Raw genomic sequence first — 15,584 nt, 5'->3', positions numbered from 1 at the left:
TTCCCTGGCCGGGCTGTGTTCTCTCCGTCCCCTCCCCCAAATTGAGGATTGGGCAATACCATGAAACCTCAGGAAAGGGGGGAAGATTGATACTCATCCCCGCTTATGGGCGAGGGGGCGGAGGCTGAGTTTCCCTCCACGGGTGCACCTCGGTCCCCGGGGCTGAAGAGGAAAGCGAGAATCTGAAGTTGGAAGACGCTGACTGGCGCGGAATAGCTCCTGGTGGGAAGGGTGGGAGGTTAGGTGGCGAGAGTCCAGCGGTCCCCCCTGCTTCAGGCGCTGGTCCCCGCGCCCGGTTGTGGAGCGGGGCGCGCGGGGAGGGGGCGGGTGGGGGGCGGCGGCAGCGGCGCTCGGTGTTGTTCGCTCGCGCGTCGAGCACACTGTGGATCCGACGACCGGTGGGCGCCTCTGGCGGCGTTCCCCGTGGCCCGGTGCGTCGGCCACTGCCCGAGCGGGTTCCCCCCGGGAGCCTGACTCCCCTGGAGGCTCTAGGGGGAGTCCGGGGAGCAGAGGAGGACCGGCGGCCGCCGCCGAAGCATGCAGAAGGGCTAAGGCAAGAGCCCCCAAGATCTCGGTGAGCGCGAGCCTCCCAGGAATTGTTTTTTGGGGGAGAGGGTGCCGGGGAGGAACTCTTCCCCACCGGCCAGGACGGAGAGCGGTGCGTGGAGCTCCAGCCCAGCAAAGGTTACGGGGATGGGCGCGCCTCCCCCGCAACGTCCCCCACCCCCATCGCGGCTCCTGATCTCCCGACGCCCACCCGCCAGCAGGGCTGGGTGCCGCGGGAGACGGCGGCCGGCCGGCCGGCGCGTCTGGGTCTCGGTTGCAGGGACCGGCCCGAGGCGGGGAGACTGCGGGTCTCACCTGAGGTGCCACCGTCTGAGCGCCCCTGCCCTGCACCCCCGGGCAGCCACCCGGCCTCCTGGCTGCGGGGGTGGCTGCAGCGCCGGGGCCGGGGGTCTCCGTAAAGGAAGCTCCGCGTTTGCGTGCTTGCGCCGCGGGTCTGGGTCTGAAGATCTAACGGTGAAGCCAGTGCGGGGATCCCTTTCTCCGCCGGGGAGCAGGCGGAGCGGGGCTGTTGCCTCCGATGCCTGGGGGTGGGGGGTGCCTCGTGGCGAGTTGGGGAGCCGCTCCCTCGGCTCCGATGTCGGCAGTTCTCGCCCATTGTGCCACCCAGATAATTATTCAACTATGCAGCATCCATTGCACCTTTCCCGTTTTTCTTCTCCCCTTGCTACAGCGTGCCCCCTAGCTTCGGTCCTCAGGCGCCTTCTCTTGCACTTGCTGATGATGAGCTGGAATAACGATGAACAGGGAGCACATCTGACCTGAACGTTCTCAACCTGTCCTGTAGCCGATTGATTAACTGATCCCCAGCTAGACGGGGTACTTTCATACGACTCGGGCGAGTCCTATCCTTGGGTTATATTTTCATTTTTTCCTTTGGTGCTAGATTCACGTATTAACCAAGTCTTATTTCTGTCCGGTAATCGATGTAATTGATTTTATTGGTTATTCAACCCGTCTGATGTTCTTGAATTTAATTTGGATGGTAGGTAACTTTCACTTTTCTGGTGGTTGATAGAACTATATCATCTTCGCACATGCAGTTTCAGTCTTATAACTCTCAGGAACAGCTTTTCTCATGCCCTAAGTTTCTAAGTTAGGAAAAGTATATTTATGTCGAACCTTTGAATAAAGTACATGGTATAAAATTTCTCAAGCATTCAATAAGAAAAGTTTTGGAATTCTTTATTTTCTAATAACAGAATAAATGATGCTTATCATAGTCTGCAGCTGAACGAAAGGAAGCATTTAATATTTAAGATGGAGTTGTAATTATGGTAGCAACCTTTTCCTAATTTATCTAAATTTTATTTTTTGTTCATTTCTCTCTTTGCATTATCATGTATTGAATTACTTGCTACAGGATTTTTTCCTCGTTTTTCTAACTTAACGTCTACAAGGATGGGTAGGCTCTAATTTTGCATGATCTAACTGAAAGGTGAGTTTTTTTTGAAAATGGAAGAAACAACTTAGTTATTTGATACTATATTAAACACTGTTTACATCTCATTATATTAAAATAAATGGTTCCCTACCAAAAATAAGTGTTTTCTTTTTGTTTTCGTAATCCTTCCTTTCCAGCTTTTCTTGTGTGAGCTTGTTGCCATAACCCTCTAGATAAAATGGAATGCACATAGGCATTGCAGAGGCAGCTGCTTTAAGGTACCGTAATTGTTTTGTGGCACTTGAAAGTGGCGCACATATAATTTGATGGGGTAGGATCACTTGCTTGCTTAGGAAGTGACCTTGCAGCTTACAAAATGGACACCTTTGTGCCTTGATTTCCTTATATGTAAATGGTGACAAAATACCCATTTATTCCACTACTAAGTAGAATGCATAAATTCAGTAAAGATGTTTTCGTAATGCCTTTAAAGATTTAAAAAATGTTTTAACTGATGAATGATGAAAAATATTTCAGTGTAAAATTTCATGAAAAAATGTTAGTAGGATTTTTCTTGACTTTTTAGAATGGTTGATTTACATTGCATTTTGCTTTGGAAGGGTATGGCTCTAAATTGAAGAATGTTTCTCATATATCAAGAGTTTTTAATAATTTAATAGGTATTATAGTTAATATCTGTAATATCTAAATATAGGTATGGTTAGTATGGATGAAAAAAGTTATAGTACTGGGTAATAAGCAAGCAGAATATTGATTTGAGTTTGTGAAAAATAAAATCTCCAGAAAACATTAAGGCCTTTTTCATTAAAAACTTGTAGCTGACAAAATCCAAAATGCATAGTTGTGATCATTTGTAAGCTATGCTATGGAGCTACTTTATTATTCAGGTTTGTAAATAATTATATATTTAGAACTGAGCATTAAGTTCCTAACTTAAAATGGTCCCTGACAATGTATGACTATCGTATAATACTTTATTCATTTTGCTTTATTTTCAGAATAGTCGAAGGTGCCATTTCCAAATGCTTGATTTTCATTATCACGGTACATAGTAGCTTTTGATTTATTTTCATAGCAAAAACCACTATTAAAATATATTATTAGAGCTCTGCAAAAATAGTGCTCTCGGCTCCTTTGTGAGGCTACTTTATATAGATGAGACTATTCAGTGTCTGCAAAATTACTATTGTATTGGGTTATTTTTTTTGGAAAATTAATTTGGTTATTTTTTTTAGTGTTTTTTAAAAATGACCAACTGAAATTCAGATGTCATTATCACTTGGGTACATACAGTTAACTCAAGGTTTTTTTTAAGCTTCTTGAGGACAGGAACTGATTTGATGTTTTTTATCATAAATCTAAAGTTGTTAATACAGTGTGTAGCAGGTTGTAGGGGCTCATTGTTTTTTGTTGTTGAACAGATTAAATGAATGAGTGAAGAATATCCATTGATTTAATGTACTGAGTAGAAATTTTAAAATTAGATTTATCAAACAAATTTTAATTCATGAAACATAAACTTTATCTCAAGAGGAAAGAAAAATGTATTTGGATGTTTTTTGAATTTCCACTTATCTGTTCAGATATAATTCATTTACCCATACATATTTGGAACTAGCTCTAGATATTGTAGAATGTATACATTGTCAAATCTTTATGTATGAAATGATAATATTTTCCTTCCTACCTATTATAGCTCTCTACATGAAAATATACACGAAAAGTGTTGTTTTTCCTAAATGAGTATAGAAGTGTTTCATTTTTTTTAACTTCGGTTTTCCAGTGAAATATTAATAAAAAGGTGTATGTAGATTATATCCTGTGGTAAATGTTCAAAATACCTAACTTTAAAAATAAATGGTCCCTGAGGTGGAGCTTTGTATAAAATGGCACTTTTTCTGAAATGTGTTTTTAGCTTATCACATTCAGTTTATAATTTTGTATCATTGTGTATTGGTACTTCCTAACTTAAAATGGGATTGATTATACCTTAAAACTTATAAAATGGTTTATAACTTGGAACTTACTTTCTCATAAATAGGAAACTTAGTGGTTACATGAATAAACAGCCCACCAAAATCCATAATATACCTTAATTAGAGAATTAGGCTAACTAATAATACTAGAGAATTAAAAAACTATAATAATTTGTACAAAGATAATATTGAACATATTGTGTACAACAGTACTTCTGTAGAAAAGTCAACTAGAATCTACCTCAGAATGCTAGGAATACATTTCTCTTGTGTTAGACATGACAACATTATTAGGCACGTGATCTCTGATACCCACTGGGCATGGGGAAGAGGGTCTTCTTCGGAAAGTGGTACAGCCTCACATCTGAAGCAGTGATCAGAGAATGGGAGAGATTGGGAGGAGTTAGGAACTTCTGTGTAATGTTGGACCAGTCATTTTAGTTCTCAAGAAAGGTCTTTCATTTTTCTCAATTGTAAAATGAGGACGGTGAAGTAGATGACCTATGTGGGTCCTTTCAATTACAAATAAAATTCAAAGGCACTTAGAAGCTCATTATAACCTTCCCCCCCGCCCCCACCCCAGGGTTCATTTTTTCCTTTCTAGTATTAATGCTTATATGCTTCCTGTTAGGGAATATTTTCTTTCTGGATCTACCTCTGAAAAGATTGTAGTCTTAATCTTTTTTTCAAATGCCTATGCTTGAAAGTTAGACTTTTTAGGTTTTTAAAGGAGAGTTTTTGTTATGGTGGTCAAAATTGATTTGTTGCTGTTACTAGGAATGGAGAAGACCAAAGAATGGGTAAATTTTCTTTTTGGGGAGAATGGAGAGTCTTAGATGATGAATTTGATTTTGGATATGTTGAATTTGGGTTAATGAAACATTATTGTATTGCTCTCTGGCACACTCATAGCACAGGACTAAATATTTACAGGGATGTTAGGTTGTTTGTATAAGTAATTTAGAGATGACAGTTCAAGATTCTGGAAAGAGATGGATTTATGCCTAGAATAGAGTGTAGAAAAGAACTGGGATATAACAAAACTGTTGACTTCTGACTTAATAATTGCAGAGTGTGAATTAAGGAGAGCCAGGAGAGAATGCCAAATGTGTGATCAGATATGATATTGGTGTTGCATTCTGATTTGACTGTTCTGTTGGGACTAGGGTTTGAGGTCTAGGGCAGTTCTCCTTTGGAGAGAAATGTGAAATGCTAATGAGGTAGGAAGGGAGGCAAAGGTAGAAAAGTATGTTGATGGTTTTGGAAATAGAGGAGAATAAAAGGATAACAGGAACTTAATAAGGACAAATACATTTTATAATGAGAAATTGGATTGGTAGGATAGAATATGAGGTGTGAAGGGGACATTTTAGAGACGGAGTTCTGGGAGGTAGGACTTTTGAAGAGTGCACAGATACTTGATGTGCTTAGCAGTAGAAGGGAAGGGGTTGCTCCTCAATCTTCAGGACTGGAAGCACTGACCGTGGGAGCCTTCAAGACAGATCGATTTGATTCTGAATTGATTTTTCTACAGAATTACTGTTGTACACAATATGTTCAATATTATTTTTATACAAATTATTATTTTTTAATTATATGACCAACAAATCAATTATGACCACTTTAGAAAGCCTTGCTCTACTCTACATGCTTCTAATTCTAACCCTCGGGTTGGCAGGCAGTGTAGGCCACATCATTTGGGGTAGGAATATTGGTGAGAGAAAAGGGGTCATGCATTACTAGTGAGTGCTTAACTATAAATGTATTCTCCTTCTTACTTGCAAAAATAAGTCTTTTTTATTATGATAGAGGCAGGCAACAGCTGTGTACCCCGTCAGGGTTAATATAATAAAAATCATCATTTTCATTGTCTGTCTAGTCATGGAATTAAATGAAATACAGCACGTCTCTTATATGTGTTTATAAAAGACTTAGTTTCATTCATTAGCATTAAAAAGAAACTGTAAATTTCTTTTTTGTAATGTTACACTAAGTACAAAAAGATGACATTAATGACCTGTCATCAGTTGAACATGAATTTTAAAATGTAGTAGGGATGGATTTAGGAGTTCTCCAACTAATTTTAAATTCATTATATTTGCTTATTGAAAGCCTGCTATGTGAGAGGTCATGAAACTGCTGGTTAAAATAGTATTTTCTGTAATATCCTTATGGAGTCTTTTTTTAGGGTAAAGTGAGATAATTGCTATAAAAAGACTTTTGAATTAAGTCTACATTAATATAAGATATTACTGTTACACTCTCGGGACCAGAACCATAGTTAAGGCCCTGATTTACATTTTAATGAAATTATTTTAGTATCTTAATATTTCTAATGTATGTAATAAATTAGTAGAATAAAAAGTATTTGTTTTGGTATTTATCTATTTAAATTTGTAATTTTTAGCTTTTAAGTTATCAGGAATATTGAACTTAAAGAAAGATGGTGATAGTCTATTGAAATTTTTCACTTATTTTTCTTTTTAAGTTTTTTGTTTCTATTTGAATCTGTTTTTTTATCTGCATCTTCTTCCCTAAATAATGGCAGAGATATCTATAATTGACTGTATTTGAGGATGACAGTGAACCCTTAAGTTAGATATAGATGTATAATATCACTTTAAGAACATTAACATGAAACCATTAATGAAGTGAATATGGATAAAAGTAATAAAAAAGGTTCAAGCACTAAGTCTTAGAATACTCTAAGGGTTACAGGTTCAGAAGATAAGGAGGAGGTAGAAAGAAAGCCATGAGTTTGAGGTCTTCTAAAAGCCAAATTAAGGAAGTGATTTCAAGGAGTGAACAACTAACTGTGTCAGATGCCGTAAAGAGATTGAGAGAAGAGGCCTGACAATTAACTGCTGGTATAGCAGATAACTGACCTTGGTAAGATGGTTTGGTATAGTGCTGAGAATGAAAGCCTGAATGGAACAGATTTAAGTGAGAATCCTGTGAGAGAAATCAGAGAACTCATTCAAGGACTTCTGCCATAAAGAAGAGCAGAGAAATCAGGATGTCTGTTGGAGGTTTGGGTAGATAGAGTGGGATGAAGACAGGCTTGTTTTTGTTGTTCATGTTGTTTTGTGTTTTTAAGATGGATATTATAGCATAAGTCTATGTTGATAGTAGTGATCTGATGGGCGGAGGGGGAGACGGACAGTGATGCAGAAGAAAGGATAATTAAATAGCGTTTGGGAACTGGTTTGGAACTCTGGAGAAACTTTTAACTTTGACATAGGCAATTTACAAATGCCTAGTAACCCAACTCATCTACTATTTTATAGTTGTAAATTGTTTTTAGTGATAGGGATAGGAATTGATAAAGTCACATACAGTTTTCCATTGTGATAACTGCATTTATTTTCAAGTCAAAAATAGGGTTGTAAATATGTTGACAAAAGAGCAAATCTCATTGATCTACCCATTTCTCCAAACTTGCACTGTTTTAATTTATTGGTCTTCAAGATTTTTTGCATACATATTCCTAGAAACATTTTTGAAAAACCAAACCATACCCTCTTGCACATTGAAGTTGATGTCTAATATTACTATCATAAATTTAAATCATGTATTTTTGGTAATAGCTGGTAGAAAGTAAGCATTTTTAGCATGATAAGAGTAATGGAATAAAAAGTGAATGCTATTTGATTAGATGGATTTTTGAGAACTTTTATTGAACTATAATTGCCAAACAGTAAATTGTTAGGTAAGTTTTGACTTGTGGGTTCATTCTGAAACCATCATGACAATCAAGATAATGAGCAACCTCCCCCGCTTTCATACTCTTCCCTTATATTCCCTGTATCCTACCTCTTTCTCCTTCCACCAATCCCAATGTCCATTGTAGGCAACCACTAATCTACTTTCTGTCACTATAGGTTAGTTTGCATTTTCTAGAACTTTATAAATGGAATCATGTAGTATGTACTCTTATTTGTTTGGCTGCTTTCACTCAGCATGGTGATTTTTAATGTAACCATGTTGATCCATATATCATTAGTTAATTTTATTGGTGAATACTATTCCAATGTAATGAATACTGTTCCAGTGGATAACAATTTGTTATTCATTCATCTGTTGATGAACATTTGGGTGGTTTTTAGGTTTTGGCTATTTCAAATACAGCTGCTATGAGCATTCATGTACAAGTCAATGTTTGGATATATGCTTTCATTTTTCCTGAGTAAATACCTACAAGTGGAATAGTTGGGTCATACAGTAGACATATGTTTAACTTTGTAAGAAAGTACTGAAGTGTTTTTCATAGTGGTCATGTGTCGAGTGTGTTTCCTTCCACAACCCGCGTGGAGTAGGGTTCGGTACCTGAAAGAAGAGCCGCACAACAAATGAGAGAAAAGACACGAGATAATTTTGCAATATCGGAGGTCCAGGCGGGCAAGTCCAACTCAAGGAGAGGGACTTCCACCCATGCTCAGGCTGCTCCAATCTTTTATTGACCTGGAGTCGCCCTTAGGCAAGCGACCCCCCATTAACAGGCAGACTAGCCCATCAGCAAGGATTTACATAATAATAAATGGGGGAGTAGTTTCAACTACCACTGTCTGGACAAACAGAGGTGGCGCCTAGTTCCGGGCTTTGCTAGGGCTTCAAAGGCACCCAGCCTTCGGGGGGGTTTCGGGAAGTGCTCTGTCTATGCTTATCAGATAGTGAAGGCAATAAACAGTTTCCCACAGTCATGTCATTTTATATTTCTACAAGCAAGGTGTGAGTTCAATTGTTTTACCTCCTTGCTATTCTAATTTTAGCTATTATAGGTTTATAGTGGTATCTCATTGTGGCTTTAATATGCATTTCCCTAAAGACTAACTAATAAATGATGTCACTAGTCTTTTCTTTTGCCGTTTGTATATTTTCTTTTGTGAAGTATCAGTTCAAATCTTTAGCTATTATATATTGGGTTATTTATTTTCTAATTGAATTTTAAGGGTTCTTTATTCTAGATATATGTGCTGTATTATATGTGTGATTTGCAAATACTTTCTCTCAACCTGTGGATTGTCATTTCATTCCCTTAACAATCTTCCAAAAAACAGTAGTTCTTAATTTTGTTGAATTCCAATTTAACATTTTTTTTCTTTTATGAATTGTGCTTTTGGTGTTGCCTAAGAAATTTTTGCCTAACCAAAGGTCACAAAGATTTTCTGGTTTTTTGTTTTTGGTTTTTTTGTAGAAGTTTTATGGTTTTACATTCTACATTTAGGTATGTGACCCATTTGTATATGGTGTGAGGTAAGGATCAGAGTTTTATTTTTTAATATAGATATCCAATTATTGTAGCAATATAAAAAATTATTTCTGTATTAAATTGCCTTTACACTTATGTCAATTTTTGGACACTTCTCTTCCATTGACTATTTGTCTGTCTTCACATCAATACTACACTATCTTGAATTATGTAGCTTTTTAATAAATACTGAGGTCAGGTAGTATAAATTCTCCAATATTGTTTTTCTTTTTCAAAAGGCTATGTATTTCTTGAGTAAGTTTTAGTAGTTGTGTCTTTAAAGGTATTTATCCATTTCATTCATGTTTAATTTATTGGCGTAAGTTGTTTATAATATTCCCTAACTATTCTTTTAATATCTCTAGAATCTATAGTGATATCACTCCTCTCATTCCAGATATTGCCAATTTGTATCCCTTCCTCCTCCCTCCCCTCCCCATTAGCCTGGTTAGTGATTTAGCAGTTTCATTGTTGTTCTCAAAGAACCAGCTTTTGGTTTCATTGATTTTTTTTTCCCCCTCCATTATTTTTCTGTTTTCTATTCCATTGATTTCTGCTCTCATCTTTACTATTTCCTCTCTTGCTTATTTTGAGTTAAATTTGCTCTATTTTTTTCTGTTGAAGTGAAAGTAGTTGAGGCCATTCATTTGAGATCTTTCTTTTCTAATATAGACATTTTAGTGTTATATATTTCCCTCTATGTGCTGCTTTAGCTGCTTTCCTCAAATTTTGATTTTTTTTCTAGTTTACTCAGTGCAAAATAACTTCTAATTTTTAAAAATTTATTCCTTGACTTGGGGCTATTTACAAAATATGTTTTCTAGTTCTTAGATATGTAAGAATTGTCCAGATATCTTTCTGTTATTTCTAATTATATTGTGGATAGAAAACATACTTTTAAATTTATTCTGACTTGCTTTATGGCACAGAATAAGGACTTTCTTGGTAAACTTGAAAACATATGTGTATGCTGATGTTTGGGGATGGGATGGTCTATAAAATTCAGTGAGGTCAAGTTGGTTTATAGTGTTCTTCAAGACCTCTATGTGCTTATTGATTTTCTGCCTACTTGGTTCAATTATTGCAGTACTAGAGATGGTGAAATTCCTGCCTATACCTGTGGACTTTCCTGGGGGTTTTTTCTTGCAGTTTTATTTTTACTTTATTTTGAAGCTCTTTATAAAGTGCGTAAACATTTTAGATTATTACATCTTTTTGATGGATTGACTCATTTATTATTATGATGATGATCCTATTTATCTCTGCTTATATTCTTTCTTTAAAATCTACTTTGTCTAGTTAATATAGTCACTCAATCTTTTTCCCTTAGCATGATATATTTTTTCCCATCCTTTTACTTTTAACTAATTTATGTCTAAAGCAGATTTTTTATAGGCAACATGTGGATGAGTCTCATTATTTTTCCCATTTTCACAGTCTTCCTTTTAATTGGCATGTTCAGATCCTTTATAATTAATGAGATTATTGATATGGTAGAGTTTAAACCTACCATTTTCCTACTTGTTTTCTTTTTTACCTTAATGTTCATCAGTTCCTTTTATTTCCTTTTTTGTCTTTTAGATTTAGTAGGGGTTTGTTTGTTTGTTTGGTCTTTTTAAAATTCTTTATTGTTTAAAGTATTACACATGAATCCTTTTTTCCCCATTGATCATTCCCCATTTGTCCCGTCCCCCCTTCACGCTCCCCCCCCCCCTCATCGACTGTGTCCATGGGTTATGCTTATATGCATACATACAAGTCCTTTGGTTGATCTCTCCCCCGCTTCCCCCACTTTCCCCTGAGGTTGGATGGTCTGTTCCATGCTTCTATGTCTCTGGATTTATTTTAGTTCATTGGTTTATGTTGTTCATTATATTCCACATATGAGTGAGATCATGTGATATTTATCTTTTTCCCACTGGCTTATTTCGCTTAGCATAATGCTCTCCAGTTCTATCCATGCTGTTGCAAATGGTAAGAGTTCCTACTCTTTTACAGTAGCATGGTATTCCATTGTGTAGATGTACCACAGGTTTTTAATCCACTCATCTGCTGATGGGCACTTAAATGACCTAAATAGACCCCTTAGGAAAGGACATATAAAAGGCCAAGAGACATATGAAAACAAGCTCAAAGTCACTAATCACCCAAGAGATGCAAATCAAAATGACAATGAGGTACCATCTCACACCTGTCAGAATGGCTATCATCAACAAATCAACAAACAACAAGTGCTGTTGAGGATGCGGAGAAAAATGAGCCCTTGTGCACTGGCTGGTGGGAATGCAGACTGGTGCGGCCACTGTGGAGAACAGTATAGAATTTCCTCAAAAAATTGAAAATAGATCTCCCATTTGACCCAGTGATCCCACTGCTAGGAATATAGCCCAAGAAACCAGAAATACTAATCAGAAAGGATATATGCACCCCCATGTTCATAGCAGCACAATTCACCATAGCTAAGATTTGGAAACAGCCTAGTAGGTTTTTTTTTACGATTCCATTTTGTCTCCTTCGTTGGCTTAATAGCTGTAACTGCTTGTGAAATTTTAGTGTTTGCTTTAGAGTATATAGCTATTTATTCTAATATTAATTCACAAATTAATTTATCTAGCTTTCAGTTTAAGGACTTAACATTTGCCACTTTGGGCTCATACTCATTTGGACATTGGAGTCATATCCACCTGGATTCAAAGCCCAGCCATGCTATTTGTGTAGTGTAGGATTGCTTACATTTTCTATCTTACTCTTGTTTATAAAATGGAGTTAAACTCTTCATAGTTTTTTTGTGAGATAGACAGCGTTTAGGTACCTAACAACACAGTAAGCACTATAGTTGGTACCTACTTGAAAAAATTATTTTATGAATATCTCTTATGGATTCTATCTTTACATCATTCTACTTCTCTGGCCAACCTAATTAAAACACTTATTACTTTTTTAGATTAGTTGATGGTCTGCTACTCTTTTGCCTTTCCCAGTTTGAATGAATCCTCCCATCAAGTTAATCTTTTTTCTAATCATCAATCATATCACATCATTTTTCTATTTAAAACTATTTTCACCTGCTGCTCACTTTCAAGATTAAGGACAAATTCTTCATCCTGACAAGCAATGTAGCCTATTGTATCTGTTTTCAACTTGTTTTTCCATTCTTTATTTTCACTACTTTTCTACTTTTACTCTATATAGTTCAGTCAAACTGCATTTCTCTTTCCCATATATGTAATATAGTGTCCTGTCTCTGACTTTGTTGTTGCTGTTTTATGTCTGTGAAAAGTTTTGTATTTCTGGAAATTACCTTTTGTACCAGTGTTCACCTGTCACCATCCTTTGCATCTTTGAAGGCTCTCATCAAATATTACCTATTTCATGAAGTGTTTCCTATTATTTAGTTGGTTGTGGTCTTTCTATTCATTATATTTCTACAATGACCTGTGCTTTTCTTAAATCACTGGCCTTATTCTCTTTTGGGTTATACAGGGCCAAATTCCTTAATCTGTAGTTCTGAAGTCCAGAAGTCAAGTCAGTGGTTGCTTGTAGACATGGGCCGAGGGAGGGATTCCAAAGGGGCACAGAAAACTAGGGGTCACTGTGGTGGTTTTACAGTGTTAAATTGTGTTAAAATTGTTTTAAAACTGATCAAACTTTAATGTGCAGTCTGTTAAGTTCTGTTGCTGCTCAATGAATTACCACAAATAATAGCAGATTAAAACAACTATGAATTACCTCAGTTTTGTAGGCCAGGAATCTGGGTGGGCATAGCTGGTTTTCTGTTTAGGGTTGCACAAGGCTGAAATCAATGGATCTGCTGGGCTGCATTCCTTTCTGGAGGCTTTGGGGGAAAATCAGCTCCCAAGCTCATTCAAGTTTACAGAATCCAGTTCTTTGCATTTTTAGAATTGAAGTTACTCTTTTATTCCTAGCTGTCAGCCAAGGGTTGCTTTTAAGTTCCTAGAGGCCACTCTTAGGTCCTTTCCTTATGGCCCCTCCATCTTCAAGCCAGCAATGACATAGAGAATCATGAGTTGAATCTCTGACTTCGTCTGTTTTCTCTGTAGAAACCACTCTGCTTTTAAAGGGTTCGTGTGATTGAACGCGTGCATATAATTGAGATCAGCCATATTATGTCTTCAAAATCTTTCCTAACACGTCATATAATTTTAGTAGCACTAGGGGCTGAGATCTGGGGGCCATCTTTGAATTCTGCCTATCACATGCAGTATATTGTGCTTCAGTTATACCTTAATAAAGTTTATACATATTTTTCTAAAAATAAAAAGACAAAAATAATGACAAATGTTTGCAAAGGAATGATTGTGAGATGTAGATTTATTTTCCTCACTGATTTGATTTAGCATAGCATTTCTGTGTTCTAAGTCAGGTAATAGAATTAAAATAGTAATATACCTAGCACCTTTTCTATATTTGTATTTTCTTTCACCTGCAATGAGAGGCAACAGTAGAGAGGTGAGGATGTAATTAAGAATCAAAAAGAATAGAAAATAGGTGATTTTGTAAGATTCTTCATAAGTCCTTGGCTCAAAAATTGTGATTAATAAATATTGTGGCTTAATGTATATCTACAAATCTAACTTAATATTTTAAAATTCCTATTTATTAAACTTATACAATAGATGAATTAGTGTAGCTGTGTATTTTATTGATCCTGTTATTTAGACCAAACTTGGAAGTCTTAAATTTACAGAATTCTTACATTACAGAATGTAAGGAATACTGTTTCTGTAGCATGGAAGAGGTTTTATCTACTTATCGTTTACTTTCCAGAAAGGATTAAATCAAGAATTACAAACTTAATCTTTTATTGTAATTATTTATTATGTAATGGCTACATGTTTTAGAAACTTAAAAAATGTGATAGACAAGACGCAACTTTAGAATAAAATGTGGTTTGTCTTGATTGTGTCATCTCACTTGATCATGGTGTATTATCCTTTTAGTGTGCTGTAGAATTTTGTTTGATAGTATTTTGATGAGAATTTTTGCATCTATGTTCATCAGGCCTGTAGTTTTCTTGTATTGTCCTTATCTGGCTTTGGTGTCAGGGTTTGCTGGCTTCATAAAATGAGTTTGGGAATGTTCCCTCTTCTATTTTTAAAAAATATATTTTATTGATTTTTTTACAGAGAGGAAGGGAGGGGGATAGAGAGTTAGAAACATCAATGAGAGAGAAACATTGATCAGCTGCCTCCTAAACACCCCCCACTGGGGATGTGCCCGCAACCAAGGTACATGCCCTTGACTGGAATTGAGCCTGGGACCCTTGAGTCTGCAGGCTGACAATCTCTATCCACTGAGCCAAACCGAGCCAAACCGGTTAGGGCTTCCATTTTTTTAAAAGAAGAGTTTGAGAAAGATTGGTTTTCTTATTTAAATGTTTAGTAAAGAGTTTGAGAAGAATTGGTATTCTTCTTTGGAAGTTAATAGAACTTATCAGTGAAAGTCTGGTCCTGGGATTTTCTTCATAATTAAATAGTTGCTTTAGAAAGGTATGTGTGTATGTGTGTCCTCTGTACTCAGTAACCCAAAGAAAATTTCTTTTTGCCTCCTTACAGCTTATTGTCTTGTTCTTTTTTCCCTTATCAATCAACTATTGAACATGTTCTGTTGTTTAGATCTTGGAAACACAAGCTGGGTAAAGCAAGATTTTTGCCCTCTAGGAGCTCTCGCTTGAACATAAACATACAGTACAAAAGAGTGTAATTGTTAGCATTTAGGCAGATGCATATATAGGTCAAAGGTCTTCTACAAAGAATAGATGGTTACATCTGCCTAGGAGATTCAGTAATGCTTCAGAAAAGAGGTAATACTTGAGTCTAGTCTTGAACAATTAAGTATTCTCTGTGAGGATAAGAAAGGGAAAGGCATGCTAGAAGAACACCATGAGAAAAGGCATGACTGTACAACAGCAAGGTGTGTTCAGAGTGATTTGAGTGAGGCAGAAGGAGTGTTGTGAGAAATGCGCCAGGAGACATACGGAGGGGCTAAATTCTGGAGAACTTGGTATAGCCTCGGTGCAAGGAGTCATTGAAGGTTTTTTTTTGTTGTTGAGTGAAGCTGACTGTCAATAAGCATCTATATCAGTAAAGTTATAAAGAGAGCAGCATATTAAACCCACTGAAAGCAGAAGGAAAGAAATAATAAACCATTAGTAATGAAGTAGCAAGCAATGTACAATAATGAAATTCAGTAAAGCCAAAAATTGGTTCTCTAAAAAGACTAATAAAAGTGGTGACCCCTTTATGATAAAGGAATATAGAGGATGCATAATTAATCAGTATAATAAATGAAATCAATGTAATAAATGAAAAAATACTTTGTAACTTTATAATCCTAGGAAAATTATAAGAATTTGATGTCAATAAATGTA

General features: G+C 36.7%; 1 protein-coding gene across 12 annotated transcripts in view; it reads left to right on the top strand.

Moving 5' to 3' along the window:
* Positions 1–164: 164 nt before the first annotated feature.
* WASF1 (WASP family member 1) overlaps positions 165–15,584 on the top strand; it is a 34,824-nt gene continuing 19,404 nt past the window's right edge. For 2 of the 12 annotated variants that reach the window (XM_081094022.1, XM_081094029.1), the window contains exons 1-2: positions 1,281–1,549; positions 2,968–3,013. The gene's annotated coding sequence lies outside the window, so the exon portion shown is untranslated. Of the gene's footprint in view, positions 575–1,237; positions 1,550–2,061; positions 2,227–2,967; positions 3,014–15,584 lie in introns of those variants that run through there. The other 10 variants (XM_081094030.1, XM_081094024.1, XM_081094025.1 and 7 more) reach the window with 9 other exon arrangements.

Source organism: Myotis nattereri (assembly GCF_964212035.1).
Source record: "Myotis nattereri genome assembly, chromosome: 6".
Lineage (NCBI taxonomy): Eukaryota > Metazoa > Chordata > Mammalia > Chiroptera > Vespertilionidae > Myotis > Myotis nattereri.
This window is presented reverse-complemented; position numbering and strand designations above follow the sequence as displayed.